Source organism: Pituophis catenifer, unplaced genomic scaffold, assembly GCF_029215685.1.
Source record: "Pituophis catenifer annectens isolate HBS135680 unplaced genomic scaffold, rPitCat1.0.hap2 SCAF_3, whole genome shotgun sequence".
NCBI lineage: Eukaryota > Metazoa > Chordata > Lepidosauria > Squamata > Colubridae > Pituophis > Pituophis catenifer.
In genome coordinates this window covers 130,330,123-130,342,782 of record NW_027256883.1, presented here as the reverse complement: position 1 = coordinate 130,342,782, position 12,660 = coordinate 130,330,123, and the positions used below count along the sequence as shown (strand labels likewise).

General features: G+C 40.5%; 1 protein-coding gene across 1 annotated transcript in view; it reads left to right on the top strand.

The window, feature by feature from the left end:
* ALG14 (ALG14 UDP-N-acetylglucosaminyltransferase subunit) overlaps positions 1-12,660 on the top strand; it is a 45,176-nt gene that overhangs the window by 31,617 nt on the left and 899 nt on the right. The window lies entirely within an intron of this gene.

Here is a 12,660-nt window from a genome sequence, read left to right as displayed (position 1 = left end):
CCAGCAATTACAGTCATAAGTCATGATGTGGATCACCATGTGACCAGACCTGATTTTATTCCCTTTTCAGGGTGGTTGTTAAGTGGAAACCCCAATCATTAAATGAATGCCATGGTTGTTTAGCAAAGCCATTGTTCTCTATGAGTCAGTTTTTGCTGAAGACTGGAAGTAAATGCCAGTTTCCAGCAAATCCATCATAAATCAGTCACATGCCTGTGGGGTGCTGCAAATGGCCATAAATGTGGGCCATTGACAAGTGCCCCAAATGCAGGCACATGACTACAGAGGGGCCCCAAGATAGGATCTTCAAATAAGTAGCTTTTGGGGGGGGAGTGTCTGTCATAACTTTGAACTGTTGCTAAGTTATCTGTCATAAAATGAGGATTACCTGTATGCATGCATTTCTCTATACGTACAGTAGGCAGCCATTACATAACCTTGTCTTACTTTCTGCTCAACATTGAAGCATTTTGTTGAGATTTGTGGATGTTTTATTTCCATCATATTCTGCTTTTACTGCATTCAGCAGATGATCTCCAACTGTATTGTCTCACAAAGTTTCCATAATATACAGCCATTCATTTTGCCACATGCTTTTTCTAAATCAAGTGACATACAGTAATGTTTCTTTCTCAATGTTTTGTTTTGTTTTGTTTGTTTTTATTAAATTTATATACTGCCCTACTCCCAAAGGACTCAGGGCGGTGAACAGGCACAAAATAAAATACATAGATACAAAAGTTAGAAACATAATCAAAACCAGATTAAATAATTTAGCCGGAAACAATTAAAAAATCCCAATAATTTAAAACAGATTAAAATTTCGATTTAAAAGAATTTTAAAACAAGGGAGAAAATTAGGCCAGGCCGGCTTGCTGGAATAGGAGAGTCTTAAGAGCACGGCAGAAAGTGCGCAGATCTGGGACCCTCCGTATCTCTGGGGGGAGCTCGTTCCAGATAGTGGGTGCCCCCACAGAGAAGGCCCTCCCCCTGGGGGCCGCCAGTCGACATTGTTTGGCTGGCAGCACCCGGAGGAGCCCCTCTCTATGAGAGTGTACCGGCCGGTGGGAGGCTGCTTGTGGTAGTAGGCGGTCCCGTAAATAACCAGGTCCTAAGCCATGGAGCGTTCTAAAGGTGGTGACCAAAACCTTGAAGCGCACCCGGAAGACCACCGGGACCCAGTGCAGCTTGCGCAGGAGAAATGTCACACAGGAGCGCCATGTTGCTCCCATAACCACCCACGCGGCCGCACTCTGCGCCAGTTGGAGCCTCCGGTTGCTCCTCAAGGGGAGCCCCATGTAGAGAGTGTTACAGTAGTCCAGACGGGAATTGACGAGGGCATGAGTGACTATGTAGGGAGTCCCGGTCCAGAAAGGGACGCAACTGGCGAATCAGGCGAACCTGATGAAAAATCCTCCCGGTCACGGCCGTCAAGTGCTCTTCTAAAGACAGCCGTGAATCCAGGAGGAACCCAAGTTGCGAGCCCTCTCCGTGGGGGCCAGCGATTCACCCCCAATAGTCAGCGATGGCGTCAACTATATCGGGACGTCAGAAACCATAGCCACTCGGTCTTGGATGGGTTGAGCCTGAGCCTGTTCCTCCCTTCCTCAATTATACAACTGTTCCTCCCTTCCTCAATTATACAACTCTTAGTAACCGTCGGAAAATAGGAATCTGATGTAAACATCCATATACCCTCCATAAAAGTTGTACTGCAATTCCCAAATTTTGCTCATTGCCTCTTTCATTCTCTTATAACTAGGATTCTACCAAAGATCATCCCAGGAATACTTAACAAACTGTTTCCTCCTAGGTTTCACCTTCCCCATTGACTGTAAATTGCAGCCTAATCCTAAACATGTTTATTTTGAACTAAATTTCCTTTAAATACATGGAATTTATTTGTACTGAATTTAGAATTTTAATGCCATCTGGTACCGCAGTCGTAACCCTGAAATTTGATCCATTCTTTTTACTTGAGATTACTTTGCTGTAAACCCAATGCTACTCTTACTTGTAATAAGCTTTAATTTCCACAGTAGGACTTGTTTTTCAAGTAAGCATATTTGTAATTGAGCTCTGTGTATCAGTCAGGGCAACAAAATAAAGATTCTTTTCTATTTAATATTTATCTTTCAAAGAAAGGAAGGGAGGAAGGAAGGAAGGAAGGAAGGAAAGAAAGAAAGAAAGAAAGAAAGAAAGAAAGAAAGAAAGAAAGAAAGAGAAAGAATGAATTTTTTTTCTGAAGTTATCAAAAAGCAGAAATGTCAACTATTTCTTTGTTCTTCAGAAGATTTGCTTTTAAGGATATGAAATTAAAGGACTTGTTTAAATTTGTAAAACTTTTTTTTTTTAAAAAAAATAGTCCACAGATGTGCAGGCAAGTTTGCTATTAAAACTATGGATTGATATCCACTGTGATGTTATTTTCCATGTTTGGATTAGAAATGGTTATTTTATATTCATACAAGGAGAAAAACTACTGTTTTATCACAAACAACTAAAAAAAATGCAAACAACTTGTTAAATTCTACCATCTTCCAGGGGAAAGAAAAGAATGTGCAGTCATTAAAAATTAGCAAAGAAACAAAAAATTATTTAAACAGCAACTCCACCCAGAGTACAGTGCAAGCATAATCAAAATTAAGTTAAAAATTATCAACAATTAAAATTGGAGATAAAGCAATAATGTCAGTTATAACATGATACATTTACAGTTATAGTATTAATATCACTTATGCAGAATAGAAGTACCAACTAGTATTAATATTGATCATCATGGCTGTATTGGCTGAGACAATTGAGAGCCAGTTTGGTCTAGTGGTTAAGGTGCCAGGCTAGAAACCAGGAGAGAGGGAGTTCTAGTCCTACCTTCAGCATGAAAGCTGGCTGGGTGTCTTTAGGCCAGTCATACTCTCTCTCAGCCCAATTCACCTTGCAGGATTGTTGTGGAAAAAAATAGGAGGAGGAAGGAGCATTAGATATGTTTACTGCCTTAAGTTACTTATAAAAATAATAAGCACAGAATTAAAAAGTATGTCACCTATGGCTTAATGAATTCAGTCTAATTGCCTGGCTTCACTTGGTAATTATTGGTCACTATTTACATGGGATGTGTTCATATACAATACTAGATGAAAATATGATTGGCTAGTTTGTCGCTCAGCCAAAATGCAATGAATAAAAGAGATTAATATATGCTTTCCTCTCTGCAAGCCATTTTGAAAATTTATCTGCTATGGCAAAGCAATCTTCATTTCCTTAAATAGATTATCTTTCCATCAGAAATTTGCTGCTAAAATGCCACCTCTGGGAGTGGGGGGTTTCCACCCTTACACTATTCCACAAATGTAAATGACAAATTTGTTCTTGGAACCCAGACAAAGAGAGAGTGTAATAAAATTTTGGAGCCACTCAATCAGTGGCCTCTGCCTTATTTGATAGACCCTAAAATTAGGCATCCTCTAGGCCAGGGGTCTCCAACCTTGGCAACTTTAAGACTTGTGGACTTCAACTCCCAGAATTCCTCAGCCAGCAAAGAGAGGGAGTTCTGGGAGTTGAAGTCCACAAGTCTTAAAGTTGCCAAGGTTGGAGACCCCTGCTCTAGGCCACTTTTCTTTTTGGCCTCCCCTACATGTAAAAATTAAAACAATACTGCCTGGACAGGTTATAGTAAATCTGGTCTAAATGATCAAAATTGGTGAGGGTAGAATTCTCTCCTAGGTAACTAGGAGAGGTAACTCCTAGTTAGGTAACTCTCCTAATTTCTCATTTTTTTTCTCGGGCCTACAAAGTCATTTAGTATCCTGCCTTTATTATTTTTAGAAACAACTCAAGGCGGCGAACATATTTAATACTTCTTCCTCCTCCTGTTTTCTCCACAACAACAACAACCCTGTGTGGTCGGTAGGGCTGAGAGAGAGTGACTGGCCCCAAAGCCACCCAGCCGGTTTTCATGGCTAAGGTGGGACTAGAACTCAGAGGCTCCCGGTCTCTAGCCAGGTGCCTTAAACACTAGATCAAACTGGCTCTCCAGTTTGGGACATGGACAATTAGTAGTCTCACTTTTGCTCTGAGATATCCACGTCCTCCCCACCACTCCACATGTTATCAAGACAGTCTAGGTAGGACATTTGCATTTGTGTAAGATTGTTGATATCCCTAAAGACTTTTCAGAGTGGCTGGTCACACAGTTTGGGAAAAGTCTTCAGTTACCTTAGCATAGCCAACAGCAATGGGTGGTTGCAGCTGTTTGCACACCCTATTTACAATGGAAATAGGATTTGACCAGTAAGCCATGAGCAAAGAGAGATGACTGGTTCTGCTACTTTCAGTTTTTTTAATCCTCTTTAGTGCAAGGATCAGATATTAAATGAACACTTATTGCTCAACGTAGTTGACAGGTTAGTCATAACACTTGCAGCACAAAGCAGGTTTTTATGAGTCTCATCTTCCTCCCAAGTATCATCACACTTCCCTGAAAATATAAAAATACCTGTCTGCCTATCTGCTGGGGCATCTTTGCAAGGCTGCTAGAAAAACTCGTTTTTCCGCCTCACCGAAGAGGGTGAGAACTTTTGATTTCTCTAGAGTTGCTAGGATACCCCTTGTTATGATAAATTGATTACCTCGGTGTCACTGGTGTGGTGGCAATAGAAGCAGACATCCTGTCCTTCTCCTTGTTCTTGAAGCTGCCAAACTCACCAGCGTTTAGAAGAGGACACAGCAAAACTAGCAGGCATCTGGGAAATGGAGAATATAAGGCAGTGGGGTGTGAATACAGCAGGGTGGACTTGATTTAAATCGAGTTGAGCTCTGGTGGCTCAGCAGACTAATTAACATCCACTTACATCTGCTGCCTGCAGTTACTGCAAGTTCAAATCTCACCAGGCTCAAGGTTGACTCAGCCTTCCATCCTTTCTAAGGTAGGTAAAATGAGGACCCAGATTATGGGGGCAATAAGCTGACTTTGTATAAATCTACAAAAGTATGAAGGCTATTGCTTAACGCATTGTAAGCTGCCCTGAGTCTCCAGAGAAGGGTGGCATATAAATCAAATTAAAAAAAATATATCACAATTTAAATCATGATTTAAATCACTAGTAAAAAGGCTTGATTTAAATCAACTCAATTTAAATCATAATTTTTAAAGAGCAACTGTCATCTCTGCTACTCCTTTGACCCACTGTTGACTCACCGATAGTCCCAGTGTTGCAGAATATACAGCCTCATGCTACATAACTAAGCTCCATTTCATGCTGAATAAACTGAATTATTTATGTATCTTAAATAGAAAACTCTTACGATAGATTTTTACCCCAAAAGTTTTTTATTAAAATAAATTCGATAAAAATCAAAAAAATCCGATTTAAATAAAAAAAATCAGATTTTTTTGATTTTTTTAAAAAAATCATTGATTTTTATCCACCCTGGAATACAGTAGAGAGACCCAGAGACCAGTTGAGTTATTGGTGCTCAGGCTAATTGGTATTTTTTTTTTATTAGATTTTTGTCCTGCCTTCATTACTTTATAAGTAACCCAAGGTGGTGAATATACATATTACTCCTTCCTCCTCCTATTTTTTCCCCACAATAACAACCAGGGGTGGTATTCATCAGGTTCTGACCAGTTCTGGAGAAATGGTAGCAGAAATTTTGAGTAGTTCGGAGAACCGGTAAATACCACCTCTGACTGGTCCCGCCCCCATCTATTCTCTGCTTCCCAAGTCCCAGCTGGTTGGGAGGAAATGGGGATTTTGCAGTAACCTTTCCCTGGAGTGGGGAGGGAATGGAGATTTTACAGTATCCTTCCCCTGCCACGTCCACCAAGCCATGCCACACTCACCAAGCCACGCCCACAGAACCGGTAGTAAAAAATTTTGAATCCCACCATTGATTAACAATCCTGTGAGGTGGGTTGGGTGGACAGAGAATGACTGGCCCAAAGTCACCAGCCAGCTGTATAGGATAGGGTGAAGGTATAGGATAGGGGTGAAGGGACAGGTACCACATGCTAATTATTCTGATTTCTAGTCACATCAGAAGTTCAGTGTGACTGAAATGATGAGTTTGGACTCTCCCATCTTATCTTCTGATTTTTCTTAATGAGTTCATTTTTCTTGATGAGTTATTGCATCAACTCACCGATGCAAGAATGTCTGTTTCACATCCAGCAATTTTGTGCATTGTCTTATTACAGTCTGTACGTTCTGTTTTTTTTTTTTAAAAAAGATCTTGTTGTGGGCGGTTTGGCTTCCACCCAACCACAGGTGTGTTATAGATACAGCACTTCTCTCAACATAGTATTGTGTCTAGCCAAAGTGGCCTACGGTCACTGACAGCATCTATCTAGAGCTTTATGCTGATAAAAAAAGTGCTTTGGGGCTGTGGAGGTGCAACTAAAGCACAGGTTTGTTAAAACATCCAGGGTTTTTGCCAGGAATGCACAGCTGCCTTGTTAGTCCAGAACAAGATGCATTTCCAGACAGGTGTGACACACATTTCCCTATGCACTCCAAAGCACCCCCCCCCTTTCAAATTTGCATTTATATTCAGTTTGCATATCCCTACAATACATTATGTTTATGTTCAATATTTCTCAAGAACAATTTTAATTAACAGGGCAAAAACACATACCAGAACATCTTCATAGAGCCAGTTTGGTCTAGTGGTTAAGGCACCAGGCTAGAAAGCAGGAGACCAGGAGTTCTAGTCCCGCCTTAGCTATGAAAGCCAGCTACGTGATCTTGGGCCAGTCACTTCTCTCTCTCTCTCTCTCTCTCTCTCTCTCTCTCTCTCTCTCTCTCTCTCAGCTCAATTCGCCTCACAAGGCTGTTGTTATGAGGAAAATAGGAGGAGGAAGATAGGTTGGATATGTTCGCTGCCTTAACTGATTTGTAAAAATAGCAAGGGTGGGATTCAAATAAATAAATAAAATTGAGAGCTACTGAGGATTCTGAGCACAGCCAAAATATCAAAAGCAGGAAACAACTCAGTGGAAAGTCGCAGACAATGAAACATTCTCTACCGAAAATATTAGATCTGTGTTTACTAACTGGGGATTAGGGCCAGTGGTGATTTTGCTTTTACACTTAGATGCTTGATTCTTGCCTTTGTGTTGATTTAAATGCATGCTACATATTTAAATGTACAGCTTAAATGCTGCTTAATACAACTTGAGCTGCTATAATGGGCTTTTAGAAAATATCAAAACAAACATAGAAACACATAACAAGCATTCCCCTTTCCTAAAGTCTGAGAAAAGTTTGGCCAGACTTGTATAAATATCCTAAGACCCACTGAAACTGGAAATGCATAACTAATAGCAGAACTACATTTTAAGCAAACTAGCTGCATATACACCCAGCATTGTAGTTATTTTGCCACGCTGATTCCTTTTTGGGAGGGGAAAAAAAAACCCTTGTAAATTGAGCTGTGTCCTGTAGGCAAAGAGGGAATACAGAGATGTTTGTTAGGTGCCTTTGTGACACGCTGCCAGAATTCAGGCAATTAGTTGGCTACAAAGAGGCTCTGGCACAGAATGTGGAAATAGATTGTTGCGCTACCAGGATTTTGCTCACAAAGACCAGCCTCTCTAATAGGTCTCTGCTCCAATGAAGACCTCAAGGCTTCCTTCAGCAAAATGGCAGGACATTCAAGACAAGTCTTTGCTGGAAGGATTTGGGAACAATGTCATTTTCCTGTTTCATTTCACTTCGGAACATCTAGAGATCTTCAATTTGTAATTAAAACACACTGGATTTTTTTTTTCATCACCATGATGTGTCTGAAAACTGATGTTTTCCTCCACGTTTAGCCTATTTGGCTGACATTTAATCCCTGCGAGGCTGGAAGCTCTGTTTTTTTCACTGGAACCAGTAAATGTCAGTTGAATACATTTGCTATATTCTGTAGACTGAAGCCGCTTTCATCTGGAAAGTGTTGAAGTTCATAATCTGCCATGGTTGGGGGCAAGGAATGAGGAAAAAAAAAGATTTTTGGTACTTTTCTCCAGCCTTCCAGGCAAGGATTAATATGTTGTACATTAAAGAGCTGTTTTGTCTCTTGGTTTTTAGGAAGCACATTAGATGTTCATTTATTTGTACAAAATTCTGCTCTATCTTAAGGAGGTTGCGTAATTAATTATTTTGGAGTTTTAGATGGCTCAACTCTTGTGCATGTTTTTTCTCAGATAAGTTCCCTGTATTCACCAAGGCTTACCCCCCCCCTAATGTTTTGGATTGCAATTTTAAATGTTCACACCTGTGGTCTATGTTGTGAATCACCAAGAACATAGGGCTTCAAGAGAAGACATGTGGATGATGTGTAATGCTCTGTGTGTAGATGTTTTTACAATTTGTACATCCTCCTTGCACCCTTAGTCACCAACATGTGCCTTAAAATGCTTTTTAGGAAATCAGGATCTGAAATTCAGAATTAGGATCTGGATATAGTCAATGTTGTTACCAAAAGTCAAGCTGAGCTTGAGGGACACTTACCATGTGTATATAGAAGTTTTATTAAAAATAGGAACGTTGCCTGGTGAATTTAATTAGTTTAAATTTGCATCAATCTTCAGACTAGTCCTTCTGAAGATCAAAGGGTATTCTTTTGAATTTATATACTCCCTGGACTTGTCACTACAGGTGAGTGTTACAAGAAAGATTCCTTTCGGTGTGAGCGAGAATACGTTTTCTCAGTAGCCCTTCCACCTGCAATTTCTACATCTATGTTTACAGTGTGTTGCTTTATTGCTTGGGGTGCCTTCTTTGTCTATTTAAAAGATTTTCAGCTTTGAAAAGAAGAAAATACTAGTCATTTGGAAAAATATTTGGACAAGGTGAGAGCCTTGGTGGTGCAGCAGACTAAAGTGCTGTTAAGTAGCACCAGCTGCCTGCAATTACTGCAAGTTCAAATCTCACCAGGCTCAAGGTTGACCAGCCTTCCATCCTTTCGAGGTAGGTAAAATGAGGACCCGGTTTGTGGGGGCAATAAGCTGACTTTGTATAAAAAAGAACACCACTTAGGGGGGCCCGAAAGCCCTACTAAGCAGGTTTATACAAAAGTATGAAGGCTATTGCTTAACGCATTGTAAGCCGCCCTGAGTCTCCAGCGAAGGGCGGCATATAAATCGAACCAATAAATAAATAAGGTCCTGGAAAGCGGCAGTGGATTTTTTTGGGATATGAATTGCTTGAGCCGCTATTTTTCTGTATATATTTTTTTGCTTACATGCTGGCGACTAAAGATGGGGTAAGAATAGTTGGTATACTTGCAGAGCAAGATCTGTCTCCTATTTTGTGAGATTCAGTCCAGGTGTAGCCAGTTTCTGTTTCTTAGGATAGATTGTGAAAGTCATTCGGTAGTAAGTTATATTTAGGAGAAAATGTAATATAGAAAGGGTAAATAGCACAAAGAATTCTGAGATAATGCTGTGTTGAGTTAAAAATAATTCTCAGCTGAGCCTACAGAATAATAATTAATACTGTAGAATTCAAGAACTGTTCCCATTTGTTTCCATTAGAGACTGTTATACAAGAGGAAGGTAGACTTAAACCAGACCACTGCTGTTTTTCTTTCTAGCTATTTATCTCCCCCATGACCTATGAATGTAATTTTCTAAGGCCAAATTATAACAAATTCATGGATGACTCATGCTAACCACATTCTCAATTTCTCTTCTTCCCACAGAAATCTTGGATGGTCCCAATGCACCCTATGCTTTGCCCTGCTTTTGTCTGAAAACATTGTTTTTCAGGAGAGAAGTATTAGATTGTGGTGGGGGGAAAAAAACCAGGCATCTGGGAATATTTTTTCCCGACTAAAAAGGATATATTAAAAGGCATAAGCTTTTTGTGAGCTGCATTATCGGATGAAAAAAGCTGCGGCTTATAAAAACTTATGCCTTTCAATACAGTTTGTTACTTTATGTCAGCAAGCAACCAAATCAACTCGTGAAAGGTCCAAGTCAGCAACTTTATTGTGTTCTGCCTAAATTACAAGAATCTTCCCAGGCTGTTTGCCTTCCCTTGGGAACAACAAAAAAAAGTTACGCTTCTCATAGCTGCGCAAGGACTCAAGGCTAGTTCCCTGCTTGACTTCTCCTCCCTGCCTGGCTGGAAGTTTCACAACAGTTGGAAAAGGAGCCGCCAGACTCCTTCTGAGATTCTGTTTTTCCTAATATTTTTTTTCAGAAATTCACACTCGTTAGGCTCTTATTGTGGGATACATTCTTCTTGTGTGTAAAAATTTTTAGGAAGGCCTAGTTTTTTTTTAAAAGCGGGGAAACATGTCATCCATCAAATCTTCAGAATATATGAGAGAACCCCAATTGCATATTAAGGGAAGTCGATCTAGGAGCAGACGTCACATTCAATTTTAATCTGTTCACCCCCTCTCCCCCCAAAAACACTTCATTGAGGACATAATAACTTTGACCATCTGCCATGAAATCATGCAGTGTGATTAGAAAAGATTGGCCGCAGCCATGTTGTTTATCTTTCTATAGCACTTAATAGTGATTTTCTTAGTTTTATTGCATGCCCCCACCCACTTCTCTTTTTCCACATACAGTACCTTCCTCCTTTCAGCTAAGTTCACAATGTCTTTCTTTCTATAAGGGGACAGAATAGGATTTCTTTGCCTATCCCAAATTCCTTAGTATATCACTTTATGTTTCTTTCGGTAAAGAAGGGCAGCTTCCTTTTAAATCTTTCTTTTATGAGGGTGTATAAAAGTACTGCTCAATTTCCAACCACAATTGGGAATCAGAATTTGATTGCTTGCTAAGCAAGAAGGTTGTTAAGCAATTTTATGCTTGATTTTATTATTTTGGGGGTGTGGTTTCTAAGTGAATTACTGCAATTGTTAAGGGAATCGGCTTCCTCCATTGACTTTGCTTGTCAGAAAGAGGCTGGGAAGGTTGCAAATGGCGATTACATGGCCCCAGGAGGCTGCAACCATCATAAATACATGCCAGTTGCCAAGCACCCAAATTTTAATCATCATATCATTGGGATACTGTAACAGTTGTAAGTGCGAGGAATGGTAACTTTTTTCAGTGCGGTTGTAACTCTGAACTGTTGCTAAATTAATGGTTGTAAGTTGAGGACTTCCTGTACTCAGAAACTATTCATCAGGGATCAGGATGCAACTGAGATCTTTTAATTAAAGGGGATTTAAACACAACATGTCCTAGAGCAGGAGTGTCAAACTGGCGTCCTGCTGGCCAGATGTGTCATGCGCAGGCTACGCCCTCCCCAGCTCTGCAAATGGGAAAAATGTCGCAAAACGTCACGTGAGGGCAATGTGACGTGGCGAGCTTGTCCTACAGTAAATACGGATCACAGAAATGGCAACCACATATACCTCAGAAAGGAGATTTGAATCTACTGAGGGAGAAGACAACCATCGCATGAAAAACATTAGTGGAGAGCTCAGCGGGTGGGAAAGAGCAATAAAAGGAGAGGTAACATTCATTGGAGAACTATTTATTGGGGGAAATGGTATTGAAAGGAAGTACTATTAAGGGGACAATACCATGAAAATATGAAAACATTCACAAAGCACTCAGTAGGGGAACTAATAGTCAGTGGGAAATAGCATTGAAAGGAAACGCAGCTTTCATTGGGAAATAGCATTTAAAACAATAAGCAGTATTGAGGGATGGAAATGAACAGCCCTGGGGGGGTAACAGTGGAACAGCCTGTACGGTGCACTTTTAATAGGAAGAGAGTCCAATGCATGTTCTATATTGCAGTAGAGAGGGAAGGAGAAAGCCAAGTGTGATTTTTGGAGAAGCCAGAGAAAGGAGAGGTACAAATGTCTTAAATGTGGGGGGTTGGGAGTTCAGAAGAAAGAGGAGGGAGGGGAAAAATGGGGACCGAGGACCTTGTAACAGATCGGGGTAGTGGAAGAAGACAACCATAAGTAAGGGCAGATAGTTAATTAGTCAATTAGAAAGGAAGGAAGGAAGGAAGCGAAAAGACAGGTGTTCCTTTTGTGGTGCAAAGAGTTTGAGAATTAGTGATGAACATGGCCTCCAGACTTTTGCAAGAGGAGGAGAAGGAGGTCTTTACTTATCTCTTTGTCTGAGTCAACTTAGTACTCTCCTTGCCTTCCTGAATTCACAGGATCTATGAGTTTGGATTAGTTCGGGGAGTAGATATTGGTACGTTGCTCCTTTGTCTAATCTGGATCCAACTGATGAGACAAAAATCAGCTACTTCTTCCAGGCTGTGAAGCCCAATTAAGCTGCATTTGCCCTAGGAAGGTTGTACTTCTGAAGTATAAGGAAGGATAGGAAGGAGGTAATCATGGTGGGAGGACTTAAATGACCATCTTGAAGATGAAACTGCTTATCCAACTCATTGGGAAATCAGAGCAGGCCTCTGCCCATAGTGACCAGCCTCAGGTCCAGGCAATTAAGGAGTGTGAGCCTCAGGCTGCTCAGAGAGTTCCCTGGAATAAATGAAGTTTGCAAGGAGGAAATAAACTCAAGACCTTGCCTCCCAGCTTCTACATTTATCTCAAGTAACTTCAACGAAAGAGCTAGTTTCTCTTTTGTCCAAAAAGTTGGATTTTTTAAAACTGCATTTCCCAATGTGAGTTATTCAGAAGGGCAGTGAATCATCTCCTCGCTTAAGCCAAAGTACATAAAAG